A 15,006-nucleotide genomic window follows, 5' to 3' on the forward strand; every position below is an offset into this window, starting at 1 on the left:
TGGAAGTGGACTCCAAAGTCGGATTACTGTCTTAACTGAAGCAACTAATAGTTTACTCAGGCAAACCCCTCCCACAGAGCCGATTATTCTGCGATTGGCCACAGCCAAAGTCGCCTGTCCCGGAGGCAACTTTAAGTTACGTTGTAAGTTGCTCCAAGTCATGCTGAAGTCACCTTGCAAAGTCGCCCTGCAAGTCGGGTTGCCCCTTTGTGAACCGGCACTTAGAGGCGCCTCTCTTCTCTTTCATACTCTGTAGCTCCAGTTTCTAATCCCCTTGGGGAGGCTGCCATTTGTGGATAGACATTTTATAGTTACACAACTTATCACGATGCAATAATCTTTTTAAATGAACTATAGACTGAAGGACCTATGAATAAATGGTTGTGGAACAAATCCATTATTTCTTATGGGAAAATTTGCTTTGCTATACAAGTGCTTTGGATTACATGCATGCTTCCGGACGAATTACGCTTGCAATCCAAGGTTTTACTGTATCTCCTAAACTGTGGAGGTTTAGGAGATATTTCCGGTACCTACAGGTAAGCCTTAATCTAGGCTTACCTGTAGGCAAAAGTGATTGTACAGGGTGTACAACCACTTTAAGATCAAGACATGGGGATGCAACATCAAACTAGGAGGAGGATAGATTAGAACCAACCTTAGAAAGTATTTTTTTTTTAACCCAAAGAGTAATGGATGCTTGGAATAGACTTCCAGCAGAGATAATGGGGTTTATTTACTAAAGCTGAAGTGCAAAATCATGCATAGAAAGCTTCCAGGTTTTATGGCCAAAGCCTTATTGAACAAGCTGGGGTTAGAAGCTGATTGGTTTCTATGCAGACATGCTTGGGACGAATATGGTTCTATTCTCGGAAGCTTTTTTCTGCCCCGCTCTTGTATTTTTTTTTTTACAAAGAAACAAGGGAGGCAGAAGAAGCTGCTTTGTTTTTACTGATGGATATTATTATTGGTTTCTATCCTCCATTCTATGGTGGTTGTACAAAGATTCAGCACTGTTGTAACAGATTACTGCACATTCTATTAGCCTATGTTCAAGTGATCACAACAAAAAATACAGTCAAGAATGTACAGTGGTAATTTGATTCCATGTGCGGACTTGTATGCATGTCTGTTAACCAAAGAAAAGGGGAAATGTTATGACAACATTTTTGCCTTTTAAAGTCTTGGGAGGTTTTCAGCCGTCAGCCTGACATCTAATGAGTTTACATTAGGAGAATACAAAAGCACCAGAAAGGCAAGTTGGGGCAGCAAAAAACTGATAAAGTATAAACTTTGTATTCCATGCAGTAGATGTATGTTTGGAAGAGTTAACTTTTAGAATAGTTTCCCCCTATAAAAATGAAACATTTCTGCAGAATTTTGAGTAGATATGTGCCGACTGGCAGTAAGATGCTGTACCCTCATTCTCAACTCATTGGTGATCCAGATTGCTTAATGTTCTCCTTTTGGCTGAGATAAAGAAATATTACAGTGCAGTGGTGGCTGGTGCGCAAAAAAAAAAAAAAATCAATTGCAGCATTACCCAAAACGCAGCTACTGTAACCATCAATTTCCACCTCACTGTATGGCCCCCCCCAGCACTTACCTGTCTCGGGTCAGCGATGTCCTTCACGCTCCCTCCGAGTCCTCAATGTCTTCTCCCGTCCTATTCTGCCATGATTGGATGCCTGATTGACATCCAATGACAGCGCCTGTCACTTCAGCCAATCAGGCGGGTAAGTGCGCCCACCGTTTACCAATTCAGCCCATTAGAGCCCATGGCTCGAATCAGGACGCCTATTAGAGCCGACGGCTCTAAATTAGGCACTTCCAAAAACACCCCCGCCGCTGTAAATCAGATGCCTGGCGCCCGTCAAGGGGCCGGACACCTGAATAGGGGGCGGCAGCAGCGACGATAGATAGATTCATGCAATGCATGAATCTATCTATTGGAAATTGACAGGTGCAGGAGAGAGGGGACGGCGCGCCTGCGCCCTCTATGGATGCACCACCACTGTTGGAGTGGATTTACTAAAACAAAAGTGCAAAATTTGGTGCAGCTCTGTAGAGAAAGCAATCAGCTTTCGGGTATTATTGTCAAAGCTTAACTAAACAAACTGAAGTTAGAAGCCGATTGACTACCATGCACAGCTGCACCAGATTTTGCACTCTCCAGTGTTAGTAAATCAGCCCATGAGACCCATTGACTAAATACAAAAAGTATGTGTATTTTGTTTTAACCAAATGCTGACAAGCCTGCCGCAGTTTGACGGCGGCATTATGACTCTCCTGCGCGAATCGCCATAGCAGTATGACGGACGCTTTGAGTATAGGGGGTGCGCACGCCCGCCGTGTGACGTAGGAGCTACCCACGATCGCCCCCTAGTGTTAACCCCTTCCCTGCCAATGACATTTATACAGTAATCAGTGGCCATTTTTAGCTCTGATCCCTGTATAAAAATGTCAACGGTCCCAAAATAGTGTCAAAAGTGTCTGCTGCAATGTCGCAGTCACAATAAAAAATCAGATCGCCGCCATTACTAGTAAAAAAATAAATAAAAAGTATTAAAAATTTCATAAATCTATCCCCAATTTTGTATACGCTATAACTTTTGCGCAAACCAAACAATATACACATAGTAATTTTGTTTACCAAAAATATGTAGGATAGTACATAGCGGCCTAAACTGAGGATGAAATTTGTTTAATATATTTTTTGGGGATATTATAGTAAATAAAAAAAAGGTTTTTAATATATTGTTTTTGTCTTTTTTTTATAGTGCAAAAAAATAAACCGCAGAGGTAATCAAATACCACCAAAAGAAAGCTCCATTTCTGAAAAAAAAAAAAAAAAAAAAAAAAAAAAAAAAAAAAAAAGGACATACATTTTGTTTGGGTACAGCATCATACAACCGCGCAATTGTCAGTTAAAGCGATGCAGTGCCGCATGGCAAAAAATGGTCTGGTCAGTAAGTGGGTAAATTCTTCCGGGGCTGAAGTGGTTAGCAGGTAATGAGCATGTGTATTCTTACTTGAATCTTGGTTTGCTTTATGCATTAATGCATCATGCCTTTGTGCTGGGTCCCTTCAATAGTTCTGATCTCTGCATAGACTGTGTGTGTAGCACAGTAATGAACTTTTATTGCCCGGAGTTTTAACAGAAGTTGCTAAGGAAGGTCTTCTGTTGGCTTCACTTTATAACAGGAAGCAATAAAATGCATATACTGTAAAAAGGCAAAACCTTTTTTTAAGATTGCAAATGGCACGTCACAAGGAGCACATAATCCGTATCCCAATAAAAACATCCAAAAATCAAACCCCATACTGAGAACCCACATCACTCCATTGGTTATCTTTATACACAGCTGCTGGGTATGCCTTTGTTTTTGATCTTCCAGTTTTAAGCAGCCAAAATGACGGAAGTACAGGTGGAAACAGATTTTTTGGGGGTTTTGATTTTATTCATTGCATTACCATTTGGATGCTTGAAATGATTAAAAGCAAAAGCACTACCCAAAAGGGGAAGCTCCAATTGTTCACCCCCCCCCCCCCTCCACTGCCACATTTTGGGGGTGGGGGGAGTGATACCTGGTTTTGGTAGGTAAGGGGGGACCATTCAGAAAGCGCAGCGCGATTCGCGCATACGCAGTAGGAAAGCAGCTTACAATGCTGGCGCCTGAACCCAAAGCTGATTGACAAATCGGCCGGGGGGGGCTGACATTGTGGGATTCCCTGGACAGGCAGGTTTCCTTATATTAAAAGTCATCGGCTAAAGTATTTGTAGCTGCCGTCTTAAAAATTTTTTTTGTACAGACCGGGGTTCCTCTTTAAGACACTGGTGTGTGACACGATACTCTGGCATGTTTAGTTCCAAGCTGACATTTCAAGTGAAAGCAGATAAAAAAAAAAAAAAAAAAATTACAAAATTGCCACACGTATGACCAGAATAAAAGTATTCCTAGAGGCTACATGTTAACGACTAAAAGAATTGTACTAATCATATAAGCAAGGTATTTGTGGAACAAAAGGTCCCACGTAAATGATCAGTAAAATGCTTGCCTTTAGATAGGTTTTTAGTTATCACTCTTGTTTTAAGAGAGATATGACTCCAGAGAGCGAGCCATCATCTTACCCCTGTACAAATCATTAGTAAGACCTCATCCGGAATATGCAGTTCAGTTTTGGGCACCAGGTCACAAAAACAATAAATCGCCACAGCGTAGCTCAAAGCAGCCCCAGGGCAGGCAGCCTACCAGGAAATATCCGGTGGGCCTTCCGAGCCCCCACTCGGCTGCGGGCCCCGTAGCGCCCTCTTGGGTTGCTATGGTGGTAGTTCCATCTCTAAAACTAATATTTATAGGTAAAGTTGAGCCAGGGAATATTCATTTATATAGGCTTGTGTATAAATGATTTTATACCCTTTACCCCCCCCCCCTCTTCTATTGGTTGAACTGGATGGACATGGGTCTTTTTTTAACCCAACTAACTATGTAAATATGTAAGGCGGGGTTCACACTACTGCAAATTGGATGTGGGTCAGGAGACTTTCCAATTCCTCCTTTTCTAGCAAAACTACTACAGTTGCTGCCACTGCTGAAATTGCAGTAAAAGCAGACATCTCTCTCGTTGCTCCTATGCGCACCAATACACACTACAAAGAATCCAGGTAAGAGGGCTCACAAACTGGACATCCAAATATGTTGCAGTGTAAAAGTTTAACATGAAAGTCATGACGCTAATGATACCTTACCCTTTAAAAAGCTTCTCTATGTCCACAGGGGTTGCCCCGGCAAATATAACAAGATTTGGGATAGATGGCTGGGGGAAGCTTCCACCTGCGTTACTCCTACTGAATGAACCCCCCCACATGCACCTGTTGGGTACCTCTGGGTCACGGCCTCCATCTCTAATTTGTCCTGTCCCCATGTGTTGTTCTGCATTCCCATATGTTATTCACTCTGTCTTTGTTATGTCTGTCATGTCTGTGCACTTGACATTATTATGTATCCTTGCTTGTGGTGCATGTTGCACCGATTATTGCACCGTTTGTACTTCTTTTATTTTTATGCTCAATAAACGTCGTCTTGATTCAAAAAAATAAAAAAATAAAGTCATGACGCATTAAAACATGTGTCAAGGCATGTGCAAAATGCACATAAAAAAAAAAAAAAGTACCTAGCCCAATTTTAAGTCTCAGCGGTTTTCTGAACACACCTGCACAGGCCCATCTGCAGATCAAGAATTAGCCAATTTTCTTTGTTGAATGATCATATTCCATTTACTGTGCACCAGCTGGTTATCTGTAGACATGTGCACTGCCGAAATCTTTTTTCCCCCCCGTTTTATTAGTTTTTTTGCTTTTTCGGAAATTCTGAATTCCGAAAAAAAAAAAAGCAAAAACACAAAATGAAAAAAATAATTTTTTGGAAATTTCCCATTTTCTAATTTCATTTTCACATTTGAGAATTTGGAATTTTGAAAAAAAACAAAAAATAGAAAATTAGAAATTGCAAAATTTGAAAAAAAACTTTTCGTGTTTTCAAAAATCCGGAAATTGAAAAATCCAGAAATAACTTATTTCTCAGAATTCGTTAAAAAACGAATTAGAAACTAAACGAATTGCACATGTCTAGTTATCCGTCTTCTCTTCATATATTTGCAATCTACTGTATTTATTGGTGAATAACACTCACTTTTTTACCCTGAAAATAGAGGGTTAACTGTGCCTGCGTGTTATACGCAGGGGGCTATGGAAAGTTTTTTTCCCTGAAACTTCCCCTTTTAAAGCTAGGGTGCGTGTTATACGCCGATAAATACGGTAGTTAAAGTGGTTGTATTGTCCGCTGGTAATTTTAACTTACCTACAGGTAAGCCTATAATAAGGCTTACCTGTAGGTATAATGAATATCTCCTAAACCTACTTGGTTTTAGGAGATATTCACCTTTCATGCAGCCGCTGACGTTAGCGGCGCATGCATGCTAAACGTCTGGTGGCTCTTGCCGGAACGAAGGACTCCCACGTGGCTTCAGCCAGTCACAGCACCATAGCCCACAAAGCCCGAAGCGATGCAGCGAAGCGATGCACTGCATACAAGCACAATATGCCTTAAAATGAAACTTTCTAGTGGCACATTGTCACTCGGTCTTCTATCCAAGTTTGCTCTGCACACGGGAGTCACAGCACATTTCTCTCAATGGATGGCATACTGCAGTGTGCTGTCCATTCAGAGAGCAGTGTGCATGTGTTGGTGATGCCACCGGCTGGTACAATTGTAAATATTTCCTATACGGTAAACGTTTAGGAGATATTCACTGTATTTACAGATAAGCCTCATAGGCTTACCTGTAGGTACAAGTCATAAAGCAGAGTTTACTACCGCTTCAAGTTTAGGAGGTTGCAGAAGAGGCTGCATTACTTACCCAATTCCCTTCCAACAGGCTACAAAGCTCTCTTCCTCTCCTCAAAGCTCTGGTCCATAGGTGGAGCCTCAGCATCATCATGTACAATGCAGGGCTATTAACCCTGCATTAAGCTGCCCATACATTATACAATTTTCCTATTATATTTCCTTTACCTTCAACTATGAAGTGCAGGGGCCTGCCTGATTGCATACAAATTGAAAGTGTTTAGGTTTAACCTCCTATTATATGGTTTTGGTAAATCTAAAGCAAAATTGTACAATACAATTATATAATGTATGGCCAGCCTAACCCTTTGGGGGGGGGCATGAGTTTTACCTGGGGTTAGGCTATATAAAACATTAGAAATTGTGCTGAAACTACCATTTCTTACTTAGCTGGTAGATTAAAGTGGGAGTCTGCCAAGCATATCCCTGTGTGCTAGGCATAACACCTCCAGTGAAGGGCTTACCTTTTCCTGAGAAAATGTTTTATTTACAAGAGAGGAGGATTGCATAAATCAGTATACTGATACTCGCACATTGAAAGCAGGAAATGTGTTACTCAAGACTAACAAAAGCAGTTTTGTTTTCTTTCTAGTTCCGATTAGAAAACGAAAAAATAACATTTTGCATGTGAGCGATACTTCCACTTTTTACAACTTCCTGTTTATTGGAAATGATAATGAATGGAGACAATTGTTTTCAAACAATCACTGTTGCAAGGTTTTCTAAAAGCACATTTCTGCAAAAAAAAAAAAAAAAAAAGTCAAGCTTGCATAGGAAGGGCTAAAAAATAAAACAATTGTGGATTCCATGACAGGAGGCAATCTCTACCAATAGAGGTTCTAACCGTGTTGCCGAGTCTTTTATTGTTGCTTGTTTCACTGCCATAAAAAGTAAACAGAAAATATGTTGGCGTGTGATTTGAATGTCTAGTACACTGTATGTAAAGCGCTGTGTAAATTGATGCCACTATACAAGTACCTGTAATAAAATATCCCCAGTGGGGTCACAGACAGCAATACACACATGAAAAAATTCTAATCCTTCTCCACTCTAGCCAAAACAAAAGATAAAGATTGGCTAAAGTCAGGCCTTCGATCATTGAACTTGGTTATTGTTGCAGCAGTTATACTGTTGGGTAATCTGGTATTTTATATCAGTTTGTATTGATTCCCGCAAATAAATTAATTTTTACCTTAGAGCTTTATGTCTGTGCTTGTCAAGCAGCCGTGACGCTACTAAGAATGCACACACAGTTTATTACTGTTTTGGCGTCTGCCCTTAAGCAATTAAAGTACTAGTAAAATCAGAGAATATTTTTATATATAAACTTATGTCATTCAAAATAACTTTTTTTTTTTTGCTACAGCTTGAAAAACATTTTATGAAATCATTGGACTGCAAGAACTCTGGCAGGCACTAGTCAAGCACAGTCTGGTTGCTTCTGTTAAGTAGGATATCAAAACCCCAGAAGCTCACAAATTAGAAAGATTTGGTGAGGCGTCGTATTACAAAATAAATCAAATCAAAAGTTATGCTCTCCCTATGAACAGTTCTATGACGCTAATACTTTATGCAAAGAAAATAACTTCAACTGGACAACTCCACAATAAGCTACCTGGGAATACAACTCTCCTACCCACCAACCAAAATATACAAAGTTAATTTTCCCAACCTTTTAGAAGTAATCAAAGACCTAAAAAAATAAATAAAAAAAAAAAAAAAAAAAAAAAAAAAAAACACACAACTTTCCTGGGTGCAAACCCTCCCTAAAATATACTATTTTAGATACTTACCCATCCCAATCCCAGACAAATTTTTCACGCAACTGAACACGAAACTTAAAAATGCATACGGAATGGGAAAAAAGCCCAGAGTGGCATTCTCCAATTTAACTACCAGAAAATCTTTAGGAGGAATGAACTTACCTGACATCAAAAACTACTACTATGCAACCCTATTAGATCAGATGAGATATTGGTTCAACAACAGGAAAGAAACTATGGCTAAATATAGAAAAACAAGTGACAAAAAGACATGGCCTCTATGCCCTAGCAATAGCTTACGCAATACTTCCAAAGATTAACATTCCCAATTTGCTATCAGATCCACATTAATAGCTTGGAAACATATACTTTCAAAAACTAAGAATATCCAAAATAAAATAGATAATACCGACAGGTGCATTCAACTATTGTAGAATACGTCTAAATGTAGATGAATGGGTTAAGGAAGGTTTTCATCTTTACGGAAATCTACCCTTGCAATACAAAAAGAGATCACTAACCAAACTGAGGAAACACACCAGTTCAATCCGACTGACCCTGTAGAAATCCCCTTAATGATATGGCAATTTTTCACCCTCCAAAATCAAATAAAAGGAATCGCTCATCTACCCACCCATTTGACAATAAAAACGCACCCATGATTAAGTGGGAGAAAGATTTAGAACAAGAATTTACCTGGGACCAATGGAAAAAAAACAAGCCATAAAACTAGCAAGTCATCAGCATGTATTGAACACTGGGACAATGCACAAAAATAAATAGGTGGTACCTGACCCCATATACATTAGCGAAAATATATCCCTCAATGTCTAATGAGCGTTGGAGATGCAACGATCAGATAGGAAAACTTTTACACATTATGGAGCTGTAAAAATCTACATAGCTTCAATAACTTCCTTTATAACAGATCTCACAGGCATCCTAAATAAACTAAACCCTGTCACAGCTTTACTAGGCATCAATTTTGATATCCATCTTAAAGAATATAGAACAACTGTATTCCACACACACTAGTAGCAGCAAGACTCACTATAACCAGCCTATGGAAATCCAAGGACGCGCCCAACTTATCGACAGTTATAGCTAGAATCAATATACAGGCCCAATACAAATTAATGCTGGCTTACAAAAATTACTCCACTACTACATTCAGAAAGAAATGGTTTGCTTGGATCACCCATCCTAGAGCATCCAAATACTTAATCGTCAAGTTTGAAATACATCAAAGTCATATATATGCTTAACCCATATGTAATGTATTATCATGGACCTACTTTATTGATCTATGTAGCAAGTTTTGTTAAGAAATATATATATATATATATATATATATATATATATATATATATATATATATATATATATATATATATATATATATATATATATATATATATATATATATATATATATATATATATTAATTTGATTTTCTATATACAAATAGTTAACTCAATTGGAGGCCTATCCATGCCTACAGATTGAACTCAATAGGGGTAGGCTGGTACAGGCTACCAAGTACTGTATTGTTACAAGACCAATCTTATGAACCAAGGTAACTCAGTTGGTTACTAAGGATTAATATGACCATTTTAATCTGTACTGTTAAGTAAATACTTTCAATAAAAATCTATTGTTTAAAAAGGATATCAAAACCAAAAAATGAAATATATTGCAGATTACCAATGTTAAATTTATTGGTTGCATTATTTTTTTCTTTTATTTTTACTTAGTAATCCTGCAAATAGCACACTTCCTGTCCCTTGGCGGCTCTGCTTACACCGCCATCATATCTATGGAAGGAGCCATGGGTGTTACCTAACCTGGACTGCAGCTTATGTAGAAGGACGTGTGTCTCCAGCTCTGCCAGTTATCCGTGCAATACTCCTCGATGAATCTGGACTGCAGCTGTGCCTAATCCTTTGGTACCAGTACAAAGCCTTCTCCTGGACTAGCCCTGTAACATTCTCAGGACCGAGGCACACAGCTATATGTACTGCAAGTCTGCATGAACTATTTACATGTTGACACTTGAATTATCTAGTTGTAACAAATATAGGATGTTTGTGGGCGGGGTCATTTGTGAACACGGGGGATATCCTTCATGTGGAGCGTGCTCATCATGGCTCATGACCAGGCGGAGACTGCGGTGAAGAATCTAACATTAAAACCCATTGTGTCCCCTATTTAGTTTTACAAATCATGTGTTGTATATGTATGCATTTTATGTGAACTATTAAAAGTTGTTATTAATTTTATACATGCCTACTAAAGTCAATCCCCCCCATTACAATATTTTCAGATTATGTAGGATGTGGCACATTTATATTTAACCACTTCCATACTGGGCCTATTCTGGCACTCCTCTCCTACATGCAAACATATTTTTTTTGCTAGAAAATTAGCCAGAACCCTAGGGTTCTTTTTGCAGACACCATAGGGAATAAAATGGCGATCATTGCAACTTTATCTCGCACGGTATTTGCGCAATCATTTTTAAAAAGCTTTTTTTGGAAAATGAAGGAAAAAAACACACACAAAACAGTAAAGTTAGCCTGATTTTTTTTGTATAATGTGAAAGATTGTTACGCCGAGTAAATAGATACCCTACATGTCATGCTTTAAAAACTTCATAACTTAAAAATCTCCATAGGCAACACTTAAATTTTTTTTATTTGACTTGACTTGCGCCCGGGCCTCCGACGGTCATAGAGATAACTGGTCATCTCTATGCTTCCCATCCAGCGCTGGCCGATCGATGCTCCGGGTCCCCGATGGCCCGGGAGAGCCCAGAGAAGCACCCGATAGCGGCAGGAGGGGGGCGGACATCCCCTCTCGTCACCTATAAGAACGATCAAGCGGTGGAACTGCCGCCATGATCATTCTTATGGTGCATAGAATCGCCAGGAGAAAATAAGGATATCTGAACGATGCCTGTAGCTGCAGGCATCATTCAGATATCCCCACTGAAAGGCTAGGACGTCATATGACGTCCTTGGGCGGGAAGTGGTTAAGGTGTTCGATTGCCACCTTAGGGCATTGCAATCAACTGAATTACAAATCTAACATTAAAGCAGTTGTATACCTAAAAATAATAAACCCTGCAAGGCAAAGGCATAATGAGCTAGTATGACTAGCACACTAGCTCATTATCAATTACTTACCTTAGATCCAAGAACCCGCACCGACCCTCGTTCCTCTCCTCCCCTGCCACGATACCCTGGAAGAGTGACTTCCAGGTATTGCTGCTCCGGCACTGTGACTGGCTGGAGCGGCGATGATGTCACTCCCGCGCATGTAGAGGGAACCTGCACGATCCCCAACGTTCCAGCAGGCTCCAATTCAAGACCCGGCCATAGACATCGGTACCCGATTTTCTGCAAATATCTCCTTAACCATGCAGGTTATGGAGATATTGCATGCACCTACAGGTAAGCCTTAATGTAAGCTTACCTGTAGGTGCAAGTACTATATGAGGGTATACAACCGCTTTAAGGCAGTTCCCCCAACTTGGAAATAAGCCTTCACTGTGTGCAGTAATAAAGTGCAGAGTTCCTTTAAAAAGCAGCTTGTTCCATGTCACTACATACTATAACTAGTATGTTGCATTAGGAGGGACATCCTGAGCCTACGCCCACTTTACTAGTCCAGCGTACCTCTGTCATCTCACTCCCAGTTACAGAAAGGGATCCCAATGAGCACATTAACTCATTCACTTCCCATACCTCATGGCCAGGCCATAGATCTGCATAACTCTGGTTGCTACTGGAGACAAACTGCTCAGGAGGAAGCCAGACCATGACCCCCTCGCAACCCAGAGGATTTGTCACCCTATCAGGTGCCACGCTTAATGACTGGTTGCCTGTAGCAGGTTCTTCCACTTGTCTTGCTGACCTTTTGTAGAGTTACTTCATACCCCTCTGTGCTTTACAGACCCAAGTTCTTTTGATACGCCAGAACCCACATGCACTCTTTGAATAACTTCAGACCAGGCTCATAATGACTACTGTAACTTTTACTAAAAATATTCAATATAAACAATGTCTTTCCTCAACTATAGTAGTGTAGTGGCCCAGGCAGCGAGATGAAAGTTCCATAATGGCATGGTCTATGGCTGGATGTTTTCCGAAAACCCCTGTTCCTTCAGCAGCGCCAAACGATTTACAGATAATACTGGATCCCATCAGACCCACGGGAACTCTGGACCTCAGCTGTCCCCCTTTTTATAGCACAGGTGGGCTGGCTAGAACCAAAAGCCCCGGGAACGGAGTTTGCAACATTTAAAGTGTCACTAAACCCACATCATTAAAAAAAAAAAAGCCATCAATAAATGGTGCATTACATGCTGTTCATACCGAATCGTCACTTTGAGATGCTTATAATTTTATAATTCCCTGCAGACAGGCTGGGAAAGATATGGGTCATGTGACAGCTATATATCAACTAGGGAAATGGTACTTTAGGTTTTTATTAAAATAAATTACAGTGCCATCATCCACATACAGCAATAGAAGGGACAATGTAAAATTAAACGGGGTGTGTTTTGGTATCACTTTAACTTCTTTCCCCCCAGCTGCTGACTTACTATAACTTTACACAGTTCAACCTGCCTACAAAATTACCTGTTTATATGATTTTGTTGGGTGGACTTAAAGAACCATACATTTTTGTGCGTACCACCGCCATCTGGAAATCTTCACTGTGACACCCCACCCCACACACAGCCTCTGGTGGGCTCTCTGAAGAATATAGCAGGTATAGGGGGGTCAGAAATACTTGAATTGAACGGTCATGGACGAGTAAATTCCAACCACAGCCAGACAGTTGCTAGTTGGGAGGCACAGAAAAATTCAGTTAGAGCTGCCAACTATCCAGTGACGGCTGGTTGTTGCTCCCCATGTCCCTTGAATTTCAAGGATGCTGAGCAAAGGTTAACCACTTAAAGTGGAAGTAAACCCTCCTATCGTTTTCAGCCAAGGAAGCGGCCATCTTGACCTCTGTTTAATCTGAAACTGCCATGATGCTGTACATGTGACCTGTTATGAAACCAGCCATTGGATGGTTTGGCAGTTTGGTTGAGAGCACAAACAAATGTGACAGCTAGCATTTCCGGCATGCCGGGAATGTTAACTGTTTTTGTAACTATTAAATTGAAGGGTTTACTTCCACTTTAAGGACCAAGCCTCTGAGATTTGGTGTTTACAAGTTAAAAAAACATTTTTTGCAAAAAAATTACTTAGAACCCCCAAACATATATTCTTTTTCAATATCCTAGAGAATTGAATGGCAGGCGTTGCAATGCTCTGTCACACCGTATTTGGGCAGCGGTCTTACAAGCGCACTTTTTTGGGGGGAAAAAAATAAAAACACACTTTTTTTAATTAAAAAAAATAAGACAAACAGAAAAGTTAGCCCAATTTTTTTTTTATAATGTGAAAGATAATGTTGCGCCGAGTAAATTGATACCCAACATGTCACGCTTCAAAATTGCGACAAACTTTTAGGCCTCATGCACATTGGACGTTTTTTACAGCAGCTGTTTTTGGCCGTAGATGTTTTTTTTTTTTACAGTCATTAAACTTTCCATCATGTTATCCTATGTGTCCATGCACACATAGGCGGTTATCAGCCATTGCAAAAACGTTGAAAAACTCACTGCAAAGCTACTGAAGTTTTTAAAACGTTATTTTAACGTCCCAGTGTGCATGAAGCCTAAGGGCCCTTTCACACGTGCGGACCGTATGTCCGCATTTTCATCCGTCCGTTGCGGATGAAAACGGGACATACATGGGTCCCTATGTGATTGCGGGTGTCAGCGGATGATCATCCGCTGACACCCGTAATTGTCCGCCTCCGCAAAGATCCGCATTTGCGGACGGAAGAAAATCCTATTTTTCTTCCGTCTGGCGGATCGGATTGGATGAACACGGACATACGGTCCGTGTTCGTCCGATCCCCCATAGGGGAGAGCGGAGGAAAGACAGGGCGGTCCCTGCACAGTGTGCAGGGACCGCCCTGTCAGCTGCCAGCTCAGCAGGGATTTTACGGAGGATCCCCACTGAGCTTTTGCGGACACACGGAGAGGATCATTACTGATCCGCCCGTGGGAAAGGGCCCTTACCCATAAAAATCTCCATAGACTATGTTAAAATAAAAAAATTCTACATGTTGCATGTTTTGAGTTAGAGGTTGACTAGGGCTAAAATTATTGCTCTCGCTCCAACGATACTTCACATGCATGGTTTTAACACATGCATGTGCTATTCACGTATGCGTTCGCTTCTGCACGTGAGCTCATCGCAAGTTTAAAAAAAAAATTTCAATTAATCTTACCTTTTATTTTTTTTACACTGTTTAAAACACACCACTTGGCAAGACCTCTTAAATATGAGATCTGGGGGGGGTCAAAAAGACCTCAAATCTCATATTTACATAAAAATAAAAAAAAGTGTAGTACTTTAAATGAGGCAGGAAAACGAATTTATATATATATATATATATATATATATATATATATATATATATATATATATATATATATATATATATATATATATATATATATATATATATATATATATATATAAAAAATTGTATTAAATAAGCAGCAAATTGGGACTTTAAATGATGTTCAATGTGGCCAGAAAATTTTCAATATATATTTATTTTATCATTATCTGGACAGTGAAAAACCTGTCTCATATTGAATACAGCAATTGATAAACATACAAAAATAAAAACATTAAAGACCATTGTCCTAGAAATAGATTATTAGGATAAAAGTGCACTATACAATGTGACATAAAAGATCATCC

General features: G+C 39.8%; 1 long non-coding RNA gene across 1 annotated transcript in view; it reads left to right on the plus strand.

Annotated features, from left to right (window-relative positions):
• Positions 1-10,449, plus strand: part of LOC120929569 — a 29,620-nt gene extending 19,171 nt beyond the window's left edge. Inside the window, exon 3 of the long non-coding RNA XR_005747406.1 lies at positions 9,925-10,449. This is a non-coding gene — a long non-coding RNA (uncharacterized LOC120929569). The remainder of the gene's footprint in view (positions 1-9,924) is intronic.
• The last annotated feature ends 4,557 nt before the right edge of the window (positions 10,450-15,006 follow it).

Source organism: Rana temporaria, chromosome 2, assembly GCF_905171775.1.
Source record: "Rana temporaria chromosome 2, aRanTem1.1, whole genome shotgun sequence".
In the NCBI taxonomy this organism is placed as follows: domain Eukaryota; kingdom Metazoa; phylum Chordata; class Amphibia; order Anura; family Ranidae; genus Rana; species Rana temporaria.